This window comes from Sinohyriopsis cumingii, chromosome 14, assembly GCF_028554795.1.
Source record: "Sinohyriopsis cumingii isolate HCF-2022 chromosome 14, ASM2855479v2, whole genome shotgun sequence".
NCBI lineage: Eukaryota > Metazoa > Mollusca > Bivalvia > Unionida > Unionidae > Sinohyriopsis > Sinohyriopsis cumingii.
The window spans coordinates 123,300,965-123,325,325 of NC_142974.1; the positions used below are offsets into that span (position 1 = coordinate 123,300,965).

Below are 24,361 nucleotides of genomic sequence, written 5' to 3' on the forward strand. Positions count from 1 at the left end.
ACTATGGAAACATAAATACCCCATCAAAATAACTACAAACTAAATTTTTTTATATAAAATTTTGTTTTAAATAAAACATACAACACATCTGAGGGAGAAAGACACAAACATAAAATGCTTTTTAATTTTTTGGAAATGGGGGAGATATTTCCGGCGCCCCCCCAAAAAAAAAGTGTGTTTGTGTGTGCGTGTGCGTGTGTGTGTTACTATACCCATTACATTACTTGCAAAATATATATGGTGCTGACATTTTCGGCAAGAGGGAGACATACCGATATTCTGCATATAATTATTTTAATGTTTTTCAGAGCGAGAGTACTGGGGCCTGATCTGTTCAATATATTTCTCAACTGATATAGCGGGTATAATAGGCCCCCCCCCCCCCCCGAGTTCGCCACAGAGCGCTCGTGTAATATACGGTTTAATACAAAATACATGATCGTGGGCGGGAATATACAAATTTTGGTCAATATACATGATCGCTGGTATCTATTCAAACGAGGGCCATGAAATACATTAGCAAATCCCTACAGTATTTAAGGCAGGCGATTACGAATTATTTAAACCACATTCTTCATCTGTCACAGATTTTATAATCATTTTGAAGTGGCTGCTTTATCTCGAGGAAAACGAGTGGTAAGTGTTATATAAAACAAAATCTTAATAGCAATTTGATCACTTTTGCGTCATTTTACAGTAAGAATAGTAACAAATAGAGGATAATTTCTTTTCCTACGTTAGGCCTAATACCTGGTATGTTTCTTAGTGTGATACACACACACAAAAACCCAAACAACACCAACAACATTTTAAAAACCCCACAAAAACGAGTGGCGCGCCGAAGCCACGGGCTAAAATGTTTTTTTAAATATTTATTTATAGTATCAATCACAAATTGAAATATATCCGGTATTAGCGTTGGAAAAGAAAGTTTACTTTTTGTTATATTTTTTAAAATTATCTCATTCTAGCGAAACACTTTCTGCAAATGACCTTAATAAAGGAAAATAATAAATTAACCTAAACCACCTTGAATGTCGACCGTAACTTGTATTTACACGGCATCATGCGCGGAAGAAAATACCAACTGAACCGGGATTTCAGACAGCAGATGAACTTGATTCATTGAACTTCATGAGCGATTGTACAATCAAACAAATGCAACAGTGAAAAAGTTGAACTATGAAAAATCGAGAATGTTAGATTTGCGGAGGATTTATTCCGAATTATTGTTTGCTAATAGAGAATTCATGTCAGTTGCTGTGTCAGGGATGCCCACACAGCACGCCGTCCAAATTTTGAAGTTGCGTCGTGCTGAAAGACATAACACTGTGCCATAATGTATCTTATGTCATGTAAAGAAGCTGCTTAAATTATAGTATTTAAAATTTTCTTCATTTTGTAAGAGCTCAAGAAATTAATTCTGGTTTGAAAGACAAGATGACGGTAAAACTCGGAAGACGTAGCTGTACAGTACCGTTGGTGTTTGAGACGTCATAAAAAGGTAACTGCGTTAACTTCGCTTTTTGTTTGGTAATATGTTGGAGATTATCTTTTGCAGATCTTCTTTGAGCTTGGAGCAACTTTTACATTCTAAACATTTTTATTTGCACTTATCTGCTTAACATGTATTGCTGGGATATCATATAGAATATGAAGTCAGTATAATGGTACTATATTTTAAATATTTGAATGATAAATTACTGATAAATGATATAATGATAAACTACAAAATAAGTAATTTGCCCATTATCCAAAATATGTTCATTAAAACAAACATTGAATGTAAATCCAGATATAATGAGCAGTTGTAAGAAGTCAGAAATAACATTTTATCAGTTGAACCAGTTATGTGTTATCATCATCAATTGTAAAATAAACACATGGAAACAAGTATGTTTAAATTCTAAAATGAACACACACACACACACACATGGTATTTTAATCTAATACAGAAAAGGTGACATTGATATATGCAGACCAATATTTTTTTTCTTTTTCAGATACAAATTAAAAAGCCTAATTCTGAGAGTTTCACCTACAACATTCATGATGGGAAAGGGCCACTAATTAAGAGCTGACATATGTGGAAGAAAAATACCATCCATGTTGAAAAGGGCTAGAGGTAATGTGAGAAAACATAATTTATCAATCTGAATTAACATTATTGTTGCTATTTTATCTCAACTGGTCAAAAGGCTAAGTGGGTTTATGTAATGGTCCAGAGTGTGTTATTTATTTCACATCCCTTCTGTCTTTCAACAGTAAGAAATTAGCTACTTTGGAGTCCATAGTTCTGATCAATTTGTTTACATAAAACTTGGTTTTGGGCTTAAATCAACATCTTGGATAAATCTAATAATGAGCAAAATCCAAGTATATACACGAGGTGATCATGTATAAGATTAGTTGAGTTCTTTTAACCAGCCTAAAAGCCATACTTCCACAATATAGACTAAAATCATTAAGTTGTCCTCGAAGTTTGATGAGTGTTAACCATTAATAATAATAAAGTGATCTTTCACCTGACTGAGCATGTTACCACCGCATGCAGTATTTATGCATATAGTGCAGTTTGTACTAAATTTAGAATACATGCTTATATAAATGAGATCTAGATTGAAGAAGTGAAGATGCATACAAATACACGAGGTTATAACCACTACTGCTGATTCAAGTTTGATCATACTTGGCCAGTGGGCTTATATAGTCAAGATTCACAATGATGCTTATTATGAGTGTGATAAAGGTATATTAATGAAGTGACCTTGCATCTGATTGGCAGAGTTTCTTACGACTTGCACAACAGTGTTTATGATCAAATTTAGATCTGACTTGTTTAATTATTTGCTTGTATGTCTGAGGCTGTAAGCAAATTCTATGCATATAATGTGGTGGTTCTACATCTCACTAGCCATTCTTGCTACTGCTCTTAAAACTATTTCTCATTAATTTTATCAGACTTGGTAAATAGATTTATCTAATCAAGATATAGCAAAGGAGCAATTTTGTAAAAAAATATTCATTCATATTGAACTCAAATTCTGCATCTGATTGGTTGACCTTGCAAATACTATAAGGGCTCTATTTCTGACAAAAAGATTATTTTGTTCTAATGTAGCACAGATGCTTATATGATCAGAACATCTAACATATTTGATAACAAATAAGAAATAGTTTTTCATGTAAATTTGATAAACATTGATAAATCGGTTCATATCATTAAAAGCTTGGAAGAGTTTGATTACATGCGAGACCTTCACATATTAATCATGCTTTATTTAGAGAATTATTTTTGTCAGGATTTAGTAAAATAGGTAAAATCAATATGGACTGGTTTTGTTATGTACAGCAACACTAGTTGTTTACTGAGTACTGAGGGAATTGGAGTAAGGCAAGGGTACATTGCAGTAGGTAACCTGGTTGACTTGATAAAATGGTTGTAGCACAAACATTTTTATCAGGAGTCTATCATACATACCATTGATTCACTGCAGATCCTGCCCCCATTAGTTACCTTTTAATACATAAAGCATTTGGGTTTTTTATGTCACAAATCCCATAGGGATTAAAATTAACATCATAGGTCTCACTGGATAATTTTGTATTTTGACATACACCTAATTTTTAAGGTAGAAGGCATGAACCTAATTATCACAAGCCTAGCATTTCTAAATTCACACATAAGCTAAATCTAAAATGTGGTTTAGATTTACTTTGAGTTAGGCATGGAAATAGGTTGGCTTGTTAGTGACTGCCTGTCACAGTTAGATGAGCATTGGAGATCAAATACGTAACTTGATCTGCAAATGAGCTGCTGACCTTTATGTGTGTCTGCTACAGAGGCAAATATAAAAAAATCTAGATGGTTGAGGGTTGTTGAAAAGTATGCTAATTTGTTATAGCACTAGTGAACTTTATTCATGCATAAGGCACATACTGATTCTTTTAGCTGCCTTGTCACAGAAAAATATTGAAAATAGCTATTTCTTGTCAAAAATGAATGTAAAATTTAGGAGATGGTGGCAGTGATGGTTCAGTGTAGAAATCAATAGCTGCATCAGGAATTAACCTGATTACTGCAGTCAAAATCTCACATGTATGCTTTCTACAAAAATCATTAGTTTGTTTTTGTTAGTATCTTCAGTGTAAAATTATTCTCATTTTTCTGTAATTGGTCATTGTCGGATGAAAATTCACCAGATAAACTGTCCAGTGAGACCATAAAATAAACAATTAGAAAATAAAATAAATTTATTCTAGAAAGAAATATTGCATGCAACTCTGTGACACAAATTAAATTAATGAGAAAACTCTTAAACAAATGGCTAACATTACTCATCTGGCTTATATAACTTAACAGTTGGCCATTTCACTGTGGAGTAGTCAGGTATATCTAGTATTGTAAGAACAGAGCCTAAACAGTAATCTCAAAACTTTTATCAGATCAACTGCATACTTAGGTTTGGAAAGTATTACATGGGAATTATGTTAATTTTTAAAGATCAAAATGTACCTGCATGTTTTGACCCTACCAGAACCAAAATAAAAGCTCAAATGTGTGCAGCTGCTTTTGCTCGTCACAAACATAATTGGGATTATAACTGCTAACCCTACCCTCTAGCACACATTTAAGATCGTTAGAGTTTTTAAATACAGCCTTCTAATTATATAAGTTTCATTACATTGGTTAATAATTAGTCACATGTGATGACACTTGTAACTAATCAAACCACAGCCACTGAGAGCAGACTAAGCACTGATATTTATATGGTACAGTGGCAATATACAGTCTGTCTGCTGCACAGTTAGTTACCTGCCCATTAAACTGACAACACATGAAACAAACTGGACAATTCTGAAAGCCTTGAATTTGACTTTATTTATCTGTATGGTAGAACAGAACATGAGTTGAAAAGCTTTTAATGAAAGACCTTGATATCAAACCTAATAATAACTGCAGGAGTTATATTATGGATAATTAACCATTCTCTCAGTTTCATACTGGGCATTCCATCCCATGGGGTTCTAAATGTAAACCAGTGTAACTGATATCCTAATGAGCTGTAAAGACCATAGCAGCACAACAGCAGGGGACCAGATATGTCCAGATCCAGGAATCATAGACCAGTTTCAAACTGATAATGAGCCACATAAAAATGACACATCTGCTAGAACTTATGTTGTAACAAGGAGCATCATTTAAACATTATGATACACTTATCATACCTGTATATGAAATCTTAATACTAACACTTATACTTGCAATACTACTACTAATAAAAACACCTGCACTGATAATTTGATTATGTTCAATTGGACTTGTATCTAAATGATCACCAGCTGTATGAAAAGACATATTTTAATATATAGATATTGGATGGAATACTAGTTACCACAATTGAATAGTCATATGATAAATGATATATTATTATTTTAAACAATTTATATTTGCAGTGAAACATACTTTTACATTATCTTCCCTTAAATTTCATTTATAGAGCAGTATACTCTGCATTAATTAAATTACTGAAATGGTTAATAATACAACAACAAATACTGCAACTTCCAGAACCACAAAAATCAAAAGATATAAACAAAAACTTCCCTACATGTATCAACAGTTGTCACTTTATAGACAGAACCATGAAGATTTAGGACAGGATGTTAACAAATTAGGTATTCAAGTTAAAAAGAAAAAAATACCAAGTAAGCTTACTACAAAAAAATCAAACAATAACAGTGAATTTTAGTACATTCCCAGGAAACAGAATATATAATTTTTCTTAACTTGATCTGATACATCTTAAATCTATAGAAAATGATTCATATTGTATGACTAAAATATTATGTAAACAAAAATTCCATCACTTTTTTCAGATGCAACATGCATACCCCAACCCATCCTTCTTGATCATAAAGTATACCAGCTGCATTCCACTATAAGATGGGGAGCTGTAGTTGCTCAGTGGTTAGCTTTCTGGACCTGTGAAATAAGGTAGGTTCAAATTCTACCTTCGGACCAACCTGGGTTAGCTACCATGGTGCGTCCATGGGTAAGGTACTATACTTAAAGTGCCTTGGCACTAAATAACTTACTTGTGTTGCTTTACCATAAAAAGGCAAACCAAACACAAAACAACAACTTTAAAATATGAGTTTTGTTACTACTAAGTAAAGGAAAATCATACTGAAGAAATGTTTTTGTTAATACAATTTAATGGATCTAAAAATCTCTTTCTTCTGCAGGAGTTTAAAATGTTAAATTAAAAAGGTCATGGTACACATTGCTTTGTTCGTACACATCAGGCTCCGTATCCCATATCCACCTAAATTTTTCAGCAGAGTCTGAATAAAAGGGGAATTGAACAGGGTGGGACTGTATAGCGTCAAGGAGAATTTAACATGGGCAAAAAAAAAAAAAAATCTTGGGCCTGTTGAGCGTCTAGGGGAAATGGAGCAGGGTCGGGACCCTATTTTAATAAGGTCCCGACCTGATGGGTCTATGGAAATGGAACAGGCGAAAATTGAAACAGGGAGGGGTCTCTATTTTTTATTTTTTTTAAAACAAAAAAAAAAAAAAAAAAAAAGGGTAGGCAGTGAAAGTCAAGATCGTTTCGAGACCTATGAGTGCCCTGAAAAGGGCCTTTGGGTTTATGTTAATATGCCCTTAACATAAAGGGCATCTGTGACTTCTTCTTGTCCTTAGGCTTCGCCTGACTGCAGGACCATAGACTAAAACTCTTTTGAGACATCCTTGCCTCTCCACATAGATCCTACGTATCCATAGGCTGGTATCTGTCCTATGGACAACTGTCCACTTGGATCGGACGTACATCGGTATGTCTGTCCTGAACATCTTTGAAGACACCAGCGTAGAAGATTGAACGTTGGTCCACATGTTGAGGCGCCGAGAACAGGTGAAGGAATGCAGTGAACTGCACTTATTTATAGGGAGAGGAAGGATTGAAACGGATTGAGTTCATTGACCAATCCAAACACGCGTTACAAAATTCAGTCAGCCCACATCCAATCCGAAGAGAGCAGTCTGTGACGTCATGTGGTCTATATAGATTTGCTAGCACCTGTGTGCAGTCCATTCATGTGACAGTTTTTCAACATGACGGAAACTCAGAAAACGATAAATTGGGGTGCACCATCTGTGGAGACTACCCAAGGGAACCCGAACTTACTTTCAGAAGAGGTGAATTGGGATTTTGTGGATTTTCTTACCTCGCAAGAATTTGTTCCGGAACCTTCGTCACCTTCTCCTTCATTACCGCACGTGGAGAAATTTAGACAGAGACAGAAAGAAGAATTGGAGAAATTTATACAACAGCAAAAGGAAGCGGAACAAGCTTTTCTCCTACAGCAACAGCAGCAAAAAGAAGAGGTAAGAAAAAAACAAGAAGAAGCAGCAGCAAAGAAACAAGGGTGTGAAAATTAAATGGTCACGGTACTGTTAGACATTTTAGCGGAGTTAAGAAGTCTGAAACAAATGTTATCAGACTTCTTTATTACGATCAAAGAGAATACGACCTTCCCGAGCTAAACACTCCAACCCTGTGACTAAGCCTCCCGTGCCACCCTTAGCGATTTCAACCAAATCATCATCATCAACACTACGCAGTCCAGAAGTAGGCCTTGGCCGTGGCAAAGGCTTAAGGCAGTTAAAGTTGATTGCTTAAACTCACCCCTACACCAAAAAAGGCCCTTTTCAGGGCCACCCACGTCTATCGAAAAGAGATAGACTTTCAATTGCCAACATCCATTCAAACTAAAAAAAAAACATTTTACCTCTATAGTACGTGTGTATGAGTGTGTGAATGTAGGTTCTTATTTTAAAATCAAAACCCAAAGACACTTACCTTTTAATACCTAATTTATTCTTTTATAAATATTTACAATCCAATTCACAATTCACAACAGAGCACTTCAAAAAGTTCATAAACTTCTTCTGTCTCATTGTTCACTCTCTCTGTTTTTTGAATTTCTTCCCAACACATTCTTTTCCTCCTATTCCTCCTCACTTTCTTCTCTTCTTCTTTTCTTCTCCTGTTTCTTTTTCTTCACCTGTTTTCTTCCTCTTCTTCCTCTGAAGAATCCCTCTCTTCTTCTGACTCCTCTTGTTTCTTTTTTTGGGCAATCTGGAGACCAATGTCCTTTTTCTTGACAATAATAACAGGTATCTTGACTTTTGTCTTTTCTAGCCCCTTTTTTTCTTTTTTGACGGTCTGGACACTCTGAAGACCAATGCCCTTTCTTCTGACAGATATAGCAAGTATCTTGACTTTTATCTTGAAAGGAAGGAGAGTAGTCCCTCGGCTGGTCTGAAGAGAATTTTTGATGACCCCTCGCAAAGCTCTGATGAAACGTTCGATCTGGGTAGTCTCTTCCATCGTTGTGCTCGGTTTGAGAGTGAAATGAATAGTGAAAGGACAAGACACATACCCTTTTATATACGCTGGTCTGCTATGACTATAAATTAGTCCATGGTGTTTAAACGTTAGTCATTTGACTTTTTGCTATCAAGATGAAACGATCCAATTCATTTGAGAAGAAAGTAGAAGAAAGTAAGAGGCAGAAACGTGCTTTATCGCCTCGTACCAGGGCTGAAGTCTTGGCACAAATTCATGCCAGTGATTTTGAAGAGGACATGAGTGAACCAGAATCCAAACCCTCTAAACAAACTTCACCACCCTTAGTCAACCCTGAAAAATACTATTCCATTCAAGAGACGGAAAAGCATCCCTCTAGAAAATTTAGAACTACGGCTTACAAATACACAGTGAAGTTTAAAGATTTCAAGTCCGAAGTACCGTTAGAGAAAGCAGAAGGGTTCATCACCGAGATGTGGATCGAAATGCTCAGCATGTTTGGCCTCTCCACCCTGTCTGAGCGAAGGACAAGAACGAGTGCATTGTTCAACTTGTCTGCGCACGTTTGTCAGCCCTGCCTGTTACCAACAACATTTGAAGATGCAAGGTTCACATAAGAAATGTGCTTGTCAGCTGCTGAGATTGTGCCCTACCTGCGGACAAGGCATACTTACCAATAATGCCAAGGCACACCTATGTCGAGGAAAGAAAAAATGTCACATTTGCTGCCACATTGTGGACTTGGAACACGAATGCTACATGCAAAAGTACCAACCCCAACCAGAGAAAGAGATCGGTCACAAGAAGAAAGGCAATTTCATCTTTTTCGATTTTGAATGCATGCAAGAGACTGGTATTCACATTCCTAATTTCTGCGTGGCTCATCGAGCGTGCGAGAAGTGCATTCAAGAACCTATTTTCAGTCATTGCCCTCACTGCAGCAAGATTCCTGGAGGACGTGAAAAAATCTTTCGAGGACCGAACACCGACAAGATGTGGAGCCAAGAGGACATCGGACATTACGGAGATTGTCATCGTCAAGCCACAGTGATGGCTCACAATTTCTCCGGATATGATGGACAGTTTCTTCACAGATACTATGAAGAACACGGCACCGAACGTCCTAAAGTCACTTTGAACGGAGCCAAAATCATTTTCATGCAAGTGGGACAAGTACAGTTTAAAGATTCGATGAGCTATTTGGCCATGCCTTTGAGTCGAATGCCTAAAACGTTTGGAATGACAGAAATGGCTAAAGGGTGCTTTCCATACATTTTCAATACGGAAGCCAATCAACACACCATTCTACCCCATTTGCCTGAGGCTCACTATTAAGACCCTGACAACATGCGTACCGAACAACGAGAAGCTTTCTACGCTTGGTACCAGGCTCACGCCTCCGACCCTTTCGACTTTCAGGAAGAAATGCTAAAGTATTGTCGTTCCGACGTGGACATTTTACGGCGTTGCTGTGGAAAATTTCGAGAACTGTTCATGGAACACGGAGGGGTCGATCCTTTGAAAGAAGCTTGCATCATTGCCAAAGCGTGTTCCTTAGTGTACCGGCAACGATTCATGCCTGAAAACACCGTGGCTGTCATCAGACCTCAAATGACCAACTATGTCAAATGTCAATACTCGGTCAAAGCCCTACGCTGGTTACATAACTTGTGCGACAAGGAAGACAAATGGATTCAGCATGCCCGCAACGGAGGGGGCGAAAAGACCATCAGAATGCATTCGGTCGATGGTTGGGACTTAGAAAACCCCAAGATTGTGTACGAGTTTAAAGGTTGCTTATTTCACGGATGCCCCGTCTGTTACCCTGACCGTGGCACAAAAAATCAGTTTTTACAACGAACCATGGAAGACTTGTACCAGGCCACATGTCAGCGACACCTAAAGTTAGAACAGGAAGGATACTAAGTGGTGGAAATGTGGGAACACGAGTACCATCACCGTTTGAAAACCGATCCCGAGTTTAAACGCTTCGTGGAAAGTTACCAGTTCATGGACCCCCTGAAGCCGAGGGATAGTTTGTACGGAGGAAGGACCAATGCCACCAGTTTGCTGTACCAAGCCGACGAAGAGAAAGGAGAAGAAATCAAATACTTGGACGTGTGTTCACTGTATCCCTACGTGTGCAAATATTGTCGCTTTCCTGCAGGGCACCCACAATTGTTGATGGAACACATCGACCTGAAAAACATTCGACAATAGAAAGGCTTGATCAAATGTAAAGTTTTGGCTCCCACTGACTTGTACCATCCCGTTCTACCTCACCATTGTCAAGACAAACTGATGTTTCCTTTTTGCCGTACTTGTGCTGAAACGTGCAACCAAGACCAGCCTTGTCAGCACACCCAGGAAGAACGGGCCTTGACGGGGACGTGGGTCACCGTAGAATTGTTCAAAGCTCTGGACATGGGATACCAACTGTTAGAAGTGTACGAAATTTGTCACTTTCCCAAGACAGAACAATACAACAAGGGTGGCCCCACTCAGAAAGGCATTTTGGCAGACTACGTGGATGCCTTTTTGAAACTAAAGCAAGAAGCCAGTGGATATCCGTCCTGGTGTCACACTCCCGAAGACCAAAAGATATTCAAAGAGAAATACTGGGCACAAGAAGATATTCCTTTAGATCATATCGAGAAAAACGACGGCAGGCGATCGTTTGCCAAAGTGATGTTAAATTGCTTGTGGGGTAAAATGGCACAACGACCGTGTTTACCCAAGATGGAATATTTGACAGAACCTTCTTGCTACTTCCAGATGATTCACAACAAAACTAAATTCATCAAACACGTGGACGTCGTTCGCGAAGATTTGATCTTAGTCAATTACGAAGAAGATCTGGACTTTGTAGAAGCCGATCCTTTTGGAAATGTCATCATTGCAGCTTACGTGACAGCTCATGCTGGCTTAAAACTGTACGAAGCTTTAGAACTGTTAGGGGAACGCGTCCTGTACTTTGACACGGACAGTTGCATCTACATCGATCACCCGAGTCAACAGCACCCTAACATCGAAGGAGATCGTTTAGGAGCCTGGACAGACGAGCATTCTGACGACAAGATTCTAAGTTTCGCCAGTGGCGGTCTTAAAAATTACGGCTACGACTACCGGGACAAACAAGGAGAAGTGCACACGAAGTGTAAAGTGAAAGGATTGACTCTGAATTATCGTACCAGTCGAGTGGTGAACTTTGGCGTATTGAAAGAAGCTTTGCAGTCTAGAGAAGATGAACACTTTAAAGTGACCACCTATCAACGGAACAAGATTGTACGTTTACCCACTCACCACATCGTCAGTTGCCCCTTGGAAAAAGTCTGTCAAATCGTGTATCAGAAGCGAGTGCGGCTTCCCAATCACTTTACATTGCCATATGGACATGTCGGTATAAAACATTGGTTGTAAGTGGATAGCCACTCACCAGAAGCATGACTACGCCACAGCAAGAATCAAGTGAGAAACCTGATGAGAACTCCAAGTTCAAACCCTACCATTTTCCAGTCTTCTTACCTGACTATTGTGATTGTGCCCGTCGATTGGACACGTTTCAAAAATGGCCTACGGATAGGGAAGGATTACCTTCTTCGCATGTTTTAGCTAGAAGAGGATTTGTCTACTTGGGACCTGAGTCAGGATTGGGACACGAAGTACAGTGTTTCGCTTGTAGACTGAAGTTACGAATGGATCTATGTATCTATAAAGGTTCAGCTATTCTGGAACATACTCGACGGTCTTTGCACTGCCCTTACCTTTCTATGGCCTTTCCACCCATTACACTACGGTACAATTATGACGGTACCTTAGAGACGGTACCTTCCAAAACTAGATATAAAAAAGGAACGATGTACAAGCTTGAGACTGCATTGTGACTAGTATAAAAAGGGGCTATGGTCAAGATCGATAGTTCATTGTCACTACCAAGACCAAGCGAACAAGATGAATACTTTCAGAGAAACACAAAACAAGTTCAGAACGGCACAATTCAAGTTTGGGGCTTCTGAAGTGGAATGCGATTGTGAGCCTTGCCATGGGAACGATGCTGTACGCTGTGACCTTAGCGATGCCGTAAAGCATCATGAGAACTTTGTTCTTACTACCCCTATCATGGAAAGTGATGCTGTGCGTGTCAAACCTGAGGGATGCGAAAGCGATGCCGCTCGTCCTCTTGGACACTTTACTGGGTTTCATTTTAAATGTGGATGTTCACCTTCACGTCTACCCCCTACGGATGTCATCCAGCCCTGAGCAAACTCCTGTCCATGTCACCCAACCCTCATCGAAACGAACCTGTGAAAGACGAATATGCATTCCCTGAGTGTTTGTCGGAATACTGCGACTTTGAAAATCGTCTTCAATCGTTCAAAGGAAAATGGCCTAAGTATCTGGGAGGACCGATCCCCAAAGAATTAGCCAGAGCCAGATTTTTCTACTTGGACGAAGGGGATAAAGTCAAGTGCTTCAGTTGCGGTGTGTCACTTCACCACTGGGAACCACAAGATTTGGCTTATCTAGAACATGCTCGTTGGTCACCGAATTGTCATTACTTACCCTTAGTGGGACCGAGACATTGAAGTAACTTACCATGTCGTTGAAGAAGAAACCAGATTGGTTAGGAGTCAAATGTTGGACATCACCGAGACCAGTATTTAAACATCATTTCAAAAACGATATTGAATCATTACCTAAAGAACTGCAAGAGAAGATTTACAAGGAAGTTTGGCAGGGGCTTGCCAGAGTGAAATCTCAATGGGTAACTGTAGAACTTTTATTCCGAGAAATTCACAAGAGATAAGTGAAAAAAGTCAACCAGTGTGTTAGATTTCTCTGGGTCAAGGGTGCATTCATACTATTATATCGCTTTAGACCGTTTACATCAAAAAGTTCAATGAGAATCTTGAACGTTACCCTGAATGGCAGTGGTCTGAAATTACTCACTATGTGGATTACTTTTGCTCTAGGAGAAGATTGTGAATTGTACGTTTTAAGTGATGATCTTGGTAATATAAGATTTTAGTCTTGGGGGATGTTTTCCTTCACGTCCGCGCTTTAACTATAAGAACCCACAGTATTCGTCGTTCAGACCGTGTGATCGACGAGAGAATCTAATCCGAAACCGGCTAAGCAATGAAATTATCTAAATTACACTAATAAATACTTACATAAAAAATATATATATATATCAAATTTGGACCAATGGCGAAGACGAGGATTCGGTCTCCCCGAACTCTCCATTTATGAGAGGCGAGTGTGATAGACGAGGGAATCTAATTCGAATCTAGCCAAAAGTATTACAAAATAAATACACTCACAAAACAAGTACCAAATTCTGAACAATAGAAAAACGCATTTTATCAAAACTAGCCCACTGACTGATAAAACTCTACAAACAAATATCATTAAATTAAAAAACACCTAGTTCAAATACCAGGAAGAAATATACAGGGGGTGGGTGGTGGGAAAAACAAAACAAACCTTCTCCACTTCTCCTAACTTAATACTCACCTAACACCCTACCTAACAGCTCCAAAAGTCTATCTTCTACATAGGTGACAGCTAAGACAAAAACTAGGTATAACCATATAGTCCCAAAATAGAACGTATAAAGTGGTCGCAAGAATAGACCATCAGGGATCCCCCGTATTAAGACCCTAAACTTACACATATAAGGTAGTCAAAAAAACCCAACGACTATCGGGCCCGGCGGCACAATGCTGCAAATATAACAAACATATAGAATACCACCCCAAAAATTACTTGTATAAGGTAGTCAAAAAAACCCAATGACTATCAGGGCCAGCAGCACAAGGCTGCAACCAAAATTTACAACTAGATAATTAGGACCCAAAAACAATTACTCAGTAAGATGGAAAAAACACCAACTCCATCCAAGGCCAGCAGCACAAGGCTGCAAAACCAATCGACAAATGCTGTCACCTAAAAGCTAACATCGACCTCAATAGACTCTATCTCTCTTAAAAACAGCACAGAGTTTTATGATTCAAAATTCCAAAGACGGAAATTTAGAACAAAAATACCCTGGATCGGAAAAACCCTGCTAACCTGTGGCAAGACAACTCCGTCCGAGCCTGACCACTTTCGCCCTTTGCGACGGACAGACATCAAAACACATACGTGCAGTGCATGCATCATAAATTAAAAATATGGACTAGATCGGGTCCAATCCCACTAGTCGCTAATCAATGCAAATGAATGACAAAGTGTGTGCTGGGTCCAATCCCACTCAAACAAAACATAGGCCTTACAATCAGATCGATGTGTACACAAAAGTACCTTGACCTGACGGCCCAATCATATAGTGTTCTCTGGACACAGAAATGCCTGGAGGAAGTGGCTCCATTCCTTCCTCCAAGGAGTAATCAGTTAGGTGCCTGTGGCATCATAAACCAGTGGTACATGCTCAATGCGAAGCGCACGCCACTATAATTCAACTCAACAACAACAACAATTGTTCAGACCATTCCACGGAATAAACAAAGAAGATGGAGGTGACAAAATTATTCAATCTATTAAGAGATATCTATTTTTGGATAATGGATGTTGAATATGTTGTAGGAAGAATAGAAAAGGAATGGAGTGATGGAAATTGGCAAGACTTGTTAACTATTCAAGTCAAAGGACTAAAGGTGGCCGGAGATCTCATCGCAGGGATGATAGAAGAAGAAGTCAACAAGTCAAGAGGATTTACTGACCCACCTTATGTCAGAGTGGGAAGTTTGAAGGAAGCACTGGACCATGTCATCCAAGTCGGGTGCTTCCTAGAAAAAAGTATTGTATTGGATGGAGTGGCGATACGTAAAATGGGGTTCGACCAGTTGACAAAAACGGAAGAAGTAATGAGGAATGTGCTGACGGAAGAGGTAAAGAACATCAAAGAAAGGTGGTCTAAGGAAAGAAAAGAAGAAGAAAATAGAAAGAGAAGGGAAGCTTTGAGAAACTCAACAATAACTGGATAAGAATACAGGAGAAATTCCGAGTGATAGGTCATCCTGACTGGATGCCTGAGTCAGAAATAAAGAAGAAGATGACAGGAATATTGGTAAAAGTTAGAAGATGGTTGAAGAAGTGGAAGAGTTAGAAGAAGAAGAAACCCAAAGGCCCTTTTCAGGGCCACTCATAGGTTTTCAAAAGATCTTGACTTTCATTGCCTACCCTTTTTTTTGTTTTTTTTTTGTTTTAAAAAAAATAAAATATAGAGACCCCTTCCTGTTTCAATTTTCGCCTGTTCCATTTCCATAGACCCATCAGGTCGGGACCTTATTAAAATAGGGTCCTGACCCTGTTCCATTTCCCCTTGATGCTCAACAGGCCCAAGATTTTTTTTTTTTTTTTTGCCCATGTTAAATTCCCCTTGACGCTATACAGTCCCACCCTGTTCAATTCCCCTTGACGCTAAACAGTCCCATATTCCCATGTTAAATTCCCCTTGACGCTATATCGTCCCAGGGGTTTCCATAATGTTAAATTTCCCATTGACGCTATATCGTCCCAGGGTGGTTTTTAATGGTAAGTCCCATTGACGCTATATCGTCCCACTTCACTACTATTGAGTATATATTTATAAATCTGAAATGGTTAATTAAAAATAGTTATTAGTCAAATTGTCAAGGATGCCAGTTACTAGCTTTGATACTCTGTTTTTGTTAACTGAAAACATGTAGACTCAAGCCACATCTATAATGATAATTTCTGGCACTTTCAAGGCTGATATAGCCCTTTCATTAAAACCTGCAAAAATTTTTGACAATTTTATCTGCACACATTGCTGTACATTTTATACACATCTGACTTGCCAGTATTTCTCCCAGCCATTGAGCTACCATTGGCAGAAGATATTTTTTTGCGACAAATATTTCGAAATCAAATCCTGTTTGGCTACTTGTAAATCGACATGGAAAAGCACAACCCTAGCACAAATATTACTATCCCTACTTCGTGGAGACATTGAGGCTATGACATTGTAGCTACTCAACCTTCTGTCCTATGACCATTTTGAATTTTGTGCTAGATATGGCTGTTACCAAATACCGGTGTCTAAACAGTACATAGGTGCTTTCTGGAAAGATTTGCATGCAGTAAGATTGCACATCAGATCCACAATATTTCCATCAATATCAACACAGATTGGGGGGGGGGGCATTGAAATTGTTTCTACATATTCAAACAGGTTTTCAATGAATTGTTGCTTTTTGTTTTTATTAGCAGGTATTTATACATTTATAAAATGAGTGTCCTCTATCACAATATGTATCAATCTTCCTGCAAAAAAGTTTCCCTTGTTTTTTTGCTCCCAAGTTACTCCCATTTTATTCTTGATAAAAGTAGCTACCCCTCCCCTTACATCTCCTTATAATCATTCACAATTATAACCCCATTTAATTTTTCCTCACATGAAGTTATTAGTTCTTTAGTCAACTTATTATGTGTTTCTCGTATGAAAATAATATCATAATTTGTCTTGTTGTTTAGTTTAATTATTTTTTCCCTATTTATTCAGTTTAAATTTGCTGAGGCTATATGGAAGTTTTTTATATCCATTTTCGCCTCTCCACCAGGTTGTCGCATTTTTGGTTACACATTAAGTATTATTAGTTTTAATTTAGAATTGAAATATCACCTAGGGGATCAAATAGTAATTTATTAGTCAACATGTAGACCCACTCCATGACCTTCTTGAATCTGTAACCCAGAAATTCCGATTAACTATGCATCTTTTAGAATCATACAATACGTTATATAAAATATGGTAATGTATACCTTAAAACAATACTGCATTTTAATCCAAGTTTCCAATTTTGCAAGAAGTTGTCCCGCACATGCAAAATCATCTGCTACCCAATATGTAAACTTGTCGCCAGAACATAAATTCTCAAAAAATTCCCCAGCGTATAGTCTGTTTCTAAATTCTTTAGTAATTTGCCCCCATCAACAAGAAGCAAACACATTGCATCCTATTTCATTGTTGTTTCTCTTCCACATAATAGCTTATTTTTTATGAAATATTAAACTTTACTAATCTTTTTTCAAGATCACTTTAGTTTGCAAAAATATATCTTGCCATTTATTGGCATTCTACATTGAATTTTGTAAACTAGCTATAAACCTGACCTAATTACTCAACTTAACTGCTGACAGAAACAGTCTACAGTAAATGTATTTCATTTCTATAGCTCGATGGATAAACATTACATCTTTTCAAAGCTGTGCACAGAATAGGCCGACATATCACGAGTCAGGAAAACATGGGGGTGGTATCCCCTGTGTCCAAAATTAATATCATTTTAAATAGAATATTCTAGTGACAGTTGCCTCTTTTCAAATGGTAAGCATTGCTTTATTTTATTTGTATCAATCTGTCAAATTCGGTATGCATTTTGCTTTAATATTTGAGATGGAAACCTTAGGTGCATAAAAATGTCAGACAGCATTGTACATCATGGATGGTGTCCAACATACTTTTATGATCAGAAAACAAAATCCCATTGTTTTAGTTATGGCCACTGATTTTAAAAATATTCATCCAAGCTAAATATAATAATAATAATAATAATAATAATGAGGACTTTGTATAGCGCCTAATCTTTAGAAGTTCTAAGCGCTTTGCAACATTCGACAACATAAAAACATACACAATGATATGATTACAAAAACAAACACCATGAAATTAGAAAACATAAAAACATGCTGAGAATATTTAAGGTAGTTAACATTATTAAGTCTTTAAGTTTGTTTTTGCAGTCATGATAAGTAGTTTTGAGAGCACTCTTGAATGGGATCACTGAGTCTTTGTGTCTAAATTCAGTGGACAATTCATTCCATGTTGCTGGGACCTGGTATGCAAAAGAATGCTGTCCATATGACTTTGTTTTTATAGAGAGAATAATGAGTATATGATTGTCGGAAGAGGAGCGTAAGTATCTTGCTGGTGTGTAAACATAGGTGAGGTCGGATAGGTATGTTGGACTAGAGTCTGTCAGTGAAACGTAGCACAGAGAACAAATTTTGTGTTTGATTCTGGATCGAATGGATAGCCAGTGCTGGTTACAGAGCGGTGGGGAGGTGTGCTCTGATTGTGGTACTCTAAGTATGATCCAAGCAGCTATGTTTTGAACTTTTTGAAGTCTCTGCAGTAGATATTAAGATGAACCAGACAGAATTGAGTTTCCATAGTTCAGTCTTGAAAGTAGTAATGAACACACAAGTGTTTTAGTGGCATCAACTGAAAGATATCTGAGATTGGAGCTGATGCGTCTCAGCTCAAGATATGCAGCCTTGCATATGTTCATGACATGTTGGTGCAATGTGAGAGTACTGTCCAGAGTAACACCTAGGTTTTGTACTGATTGTGTGAATTTAATATTGATGTTGCTGATATTTATTGTGTGAGGTAAAGGATGTGAATGAGAAAGTCTTTGTGTTGTGATCAGAATGGCCTCAGTTTTATCATCATTCATCTGCAGCTTTTTACAAGTCATCCATGATTTCACATCAGAAATGCACATCTCTACACCTTGGATGGTAGCATCAACTTCATTTGGGTGGATAGATTTGTATATTTGGGTGTCATCAGTGTACAATTGGTGAGACACTGGATGATGATCTATGACACTTGAGAGCAGCTGAGTGTACAGAAAGTAGAGAACAGGTCGAAGAACAGACCCCTGTGGAACACCACAACATAGATCAGCTGGGCTGGAGTGTAATCTATTTGCAGACACAATTTGTGTCCTGTGGCAAGGGCGATATGCAGATTGTACATTGCTAAAAAAGACTGTTTGAATTCAGACAAGATACAATCTGGGATCAAACAACCTTTTCTAAGATTTTGTTTATGAATTGGAGATTAGAAACCGGGCAGTAGTTCTTTAAATCGTTATGGTGTAGTGTTAGTTTCTTCAGCAGATGTTTTACAATGGGAGTTTTGAAAAATGATGGAAATTATGCTGATGAGAGAGAGGTATTATTAACATCAGTTAGTGAAGGCAATACTGGATCTAAGCACTGAGGCGGCAGTAATGTTGGAATTGGATCAAGTTCACATGACTTTGGTGCACTCTAGGATGATTACTTAAGAATGCATTTATTCGTGGTGAGAGACTAAATACATGACTTGATACTTGTGTTTAGCATTAATTGGAAAGCTGAAGATTAGTAATCTTTTGACATACATATCTTAATTGTACCATTTAATTTACAAAATTCAATGTAATTTGCATTGGTAAAATGTGTAGCACAAGAAAAGTCATTATGAATCAGAGATAAATCATGTCTTTTTGTCTGGAGCTTGACTAATTTATTGCACATTTCTGGATTTAAAAGTGGTGAATATTGCTAGTGATTGTTCTGCAAACCCTGTATGTCACAAGGAGTCAGTGTATTCAAGGACTCATACAGTATTTACAAATTCTCATTGATATTTCAGATGAAAATGAAGAACTGAAAAAAAGATGAAAATCTCAAGTGGAAACCTTTCTGGTCAGCCATCTCATCCAAAACCTCCTGAAATGGAGAGTATTTTGCAGACTTCAAGATTTCCTCTTATCCTGCTGGTATGTTTTATTTAGTTTATTTGGTCTTTTTTCATCAATTGCTTTTATACCATACCACAATTGGAAATTCCTTATCAAAAGTATGTATAAATTTCATCATTTTTCTGTCTGTTTAATAAGATGTGTTAAAGAGTACTTACCTACTCATGATGCTGTATATATGAGATTAGATGTTTTGTTAAAAAGAATGCATTTTGTGATATATTGTATCACTGATTTATATACAGTGGTCATTGCAACCAGTTTGCATTTTGTTTACATGCCAAACAATCCAGTCAGATTTCTTTGTTTCTTTTTTACTGCAATTAAGGACTAGTGATTATTTTTATACATTTAGCTGCATCCAGAAGGACAACACCATCACCATCCCCATCCACTCTGGAGTGGAGAATATAAAGATTTCTCTCTGCCAGTTCCTCTGCAAGTAGTAAGTATTGAGGATGGAAAAAAATGTACATTATAGAATAATGAAACAAATACTACAGGTGTTGTCTTTTATATAATCTCTTATTTCATTTACAGCTCACTAAGTACGAGTAAGTCAATTATACACTGTATTCATAAATTTAATTCTCATCTAAGGTAGTAGAACTGTTTTATGTTTGACAAAATGTTGGGTAATTTGTGGCAGTACACTAAAAACACATTTTGTAGCATTTAAAAATGCTTATGTTCAATGCACGTAAAACTCATTGGTTTGTTGTCACTTCAGTTGATAATAGTTTTGTCATCTTGTAGACATTTTGAATGTTAGTGTTCAATGCTAAGGTCATATACATTGAGTCAACATCAAAATTTGTTTGGAAAATGGAAGATTATGACATGAAAGCACAAGCTCTTGTAGCTTATATACTATTATTTCAGAACATTGTGAGATGTTAATTAATTAAATTATAGGTCATAAAACATACTGTTCAAGACTTATTTGTGCAAATAAACAATGAATTGTTTTTCATTGATGTGTCGACTGTTCATCATTCCATTGATTTTTTTTATTTTCCTTTCTTATGTATACCATTGTTTTCTGTAAGTCAGATGCCTAAACCATCTACATTGAATGCAGACTTGACAGACACCAGCAGTGAAACAACATATCCAGGGAATAAAAACATAAAGGATTATATGGAAAAGTTTTATTTATTTTCAAATAAACTGTACAAAAACCATGTATTTCATTCCATAAATATTTTTCATTGTTAAACCCATTTTCACTGTACAGATCTTTATAAGGAGTTTATAATAATGATCTTGATCTTACAAAACTAATTTCATCACAAATATCTTACAGATTTCCAGTTCAATGTACTTATGAAACTGGACACAAATGTTGATAATTTGTTGGAGCAGCTGGCCCTCCAAGTTCATACACAAGGCCCAGACACAGAATATAGAGAAGAAATTCTTGCAATGCCATGTGATTCAGTGGAGGAACTAGAGGGCCTTTGCCGGAGGTTGGAGGAGAATCCCAAACTCTCCAAGAAGATGGTAAATTGGGGCCTTATTTTATATTTAAAAAAACTGTTATAACCTTTATTTGCTCTTGTGAACCTCAATATGCATTATGCAAGTTCTGCGGTGCCTGTATAATTATTTTTGGGGGTGGGGTGAACATGTAGTGGTCAGCTGTTTTGTCTTATGGATGTAGGCCAAAACATGTTTAGAGATGAACATGTAACAGGTATTTTACTACATGCACTATTACATATTATGTGGCTATTTTAATTCAATCCTTGAGTGAATGTCATTTATGAAGTTAATAGATTCACGGTGGTTAATTTGGTTTATAATTGTTGTTAGTACATTGTGTTGCATAGATAATGTTATCAAATTTTTTTCAAGTTAGAGATAATAAATTTGCTTGCAAAACCATTGCAAAAAATAACCATATACACGCATATTTTGTCACATCGATCATGAAATACTACTCCTAATAATAATATCAAAATCAAAAAATAGTAATATTATTATTATTATTATTTTCAGATATGCTACTTGAGCTCCCTTGGCAGGTTTACAATTGGGGATAGTGTCTGCAGGATGATGAAAAAGCTTGGAACAAAAAGACTGGCCAGAGTATAGTCCAAAGGGACGTAAAGGGAATAAAGCATTTCAAGAGCTTGTGATATGTCAGGTTTTGATAAGTAAGTATGGCTTGATTTAAATTGTGTTTTTCATGTGACTTGCCAGAGATTTTTAAATGAATTGATAAAGTAACTTGAGACCACATTTCAAAGTACATGTTTTAAAAATATTCCATTGATTATTGCTGGCATTTAGAAAAATGCAATGCATCCTTTGTTGTGAAACTTATTTTAAAACATTGTATTACTCTTGCAGAAGCCTGCTTGAAAAATAATGACAAAGCAAAGGCAAATAAGAGGCCATATCAGAGACCCTCAAATATGCACCCAACCAACGCATAATGATAAAAAACAAGGTAATCCAAATGACTCTTATTTCATCAATATTGGATTCAATTTTGTCTTTTAAAGCATAGTATTTGCAAAGCAGATGCATTTCTAAACTGATAACAAAATCAGCTTATCCTATTGCCCAGGACTATCAGAGCTAGAGTACAGCTAACTACAATATATATACATCTTGTCTGATCGGACAAGTTGGGCCATCTGGAATTTTTATTCACATGAAATATTTGGACAAAATAAATTCATCTTTGCGCAAATTGATTGCACTATCCACTTGCCAGAAATGACAAGTGCAAAGTTATCTTGTATCTTGGCTTAACGATATTAAGGGAAGCACAAGTGCAGTGAAGAAAATTTCATACATTTGTATAATGCTGATTAACATGACTTCTGCATATCTAAGTAGTGCTGAGATGATATGACTTTATTTAAGCATTACAATTTTGTTTTAATTTGCAGGTGCCTGAGCAGAAGAAGTAATAGATAAACGTTACAGTGGAGTTGGAGACTGATTCTGATTCATAATCTTAATTAAATCTAGAAACTAAACATTAAAGTCATATTAAAATGTCTGTTATATTGTTTCCTTCTTTCATTTTTCTCTTAAAAACAAATGTCTGAACCTTTAGTCTGTAAATTCAGTGGATTCCTTATCAGCCCATCTACTTTTACCTTACACCATGCTACTTTAAAAAAAATGAATTATCCCCATTGGGGTAGGTCTTCCCAACCCTTCACCCTACTTTGTCAACTTACCTGCCACATTTAAATCTAATGGAAGGCCCTGCTGTAAAGCCTGTTAGTAAAACTACCCAACAAGAGGATTTCATACATTTGCAACTCCTAGATGGATGGTAATGTTTTCATTTTTGTAATGTAGATTTGGACATTCTTGCCACCAGCATGGAATATGTGTTTCAGAAACACAAGCAGCTTTCATCAGATTTGCATATAGGTTTTATATGTTGTGAGTATGTTGTAGGAAGTTTGTTTTAATAACATTATACAGCATTCCAGCAAGTTCACCAAATCACATTGCCACAACGTTATATGACGTTGCCACAATCTTATGACAGTGTTATTTCAACATGTAACTGTTAGCTCTGTTACACCTCTTCATGATGATGACACCGACAGCCTGGAAGAGGACCACTCCCACAGACTATTATGAAAGCAAGTTCAATTACAAATTTTATTAAATCTCTCTAGGTCTTCATTGCTTTCATGGCCAAATACATGGAAATGGAGGAAAATGAGGGAAGATCATATGATCTGAAGCCAGTGGAAATGACAGAAAAGTGTCTGTATTGTTCACCAACTACACCTTGTTCTTACAAAATGTGGCTGTTACACATTCCCATGATGATGTCACTGACAGCCATCAGTGAGGAATGCCCCAACAAGCATAATACAAATTGCTTCCATTGTAATTGTTACAATTCCATTCTGACCGCTCCGATGTCCTAGTGGTTAGAGCATCCGCCTCAGAAGCGGGAGGTCATGGGTTCAAACCCCGGCCAAGTCATACCAAAGACTTACAAAAATGGTATTACAGCTGCCTCGCTAGAGGCTCAGCATTAAGAGGTTAGTGTTAGGACTGATCGGCCTGGTGTCAGGATAATGTGACTGGATGCAACATCATACTACATGTTTGCAGCATTATGCCCCAGTGCTATACATCACTATAAACTGCCACACTGCAGACATCGTAGCAATATGACTGAAAAATTATTCAAGTTACATTAAAAATCCAACCACACACACACAATTCCATTCTACGATCCAGAACCGACACTAATTCCGTACTACAGTTCTTGCATTTCAATCCAATTTTGCTTTTGAAATGTAGTGCCACTCGATTCGTAATGAACCCATTCATTTCAAACACTCGCAAACACTTACTATTCCTGTCTACAACTGAAAAATATCTATAAAAAAACGTGTAACTGTGTTTTATGCAAGGGCATGGACATGC

The 24,361-nt window shown here is 37.2% G+C and overlaps 1 long non-coding RNA gene across 2 annotated transcripts; it reads left to right on the forward strand.

Annotated features, from left to right (window-relative positions):
- Positions 1–1,989: 1,989 nt before the first annotated feature.
- Positions 1,990–24,034, forward strand: LOC149784756 (uncharacterized). 2 transcript variants are annotated; one of them, XR_016414183.1, is made up of 6 exons: positions 1,990–2,125; positions 5,881–5,998; positions 19,834–19,960; positions 20,298–20,387; positions 21,249–21,445; positions 21,944–24,034. It is a non-coding gene; the product is annotated as an uncharacterized LOC149784756 (long non-coding RNA). The 2 variants fall into 2 exon arrangements; XR_016414184.1 differs by lacking the exon at positions 5,881–5,998 and having other exon boundaries at positions 2,008–2,125.
- Positions 24,035–24,361: the final 327 nt, after the last annotated feature.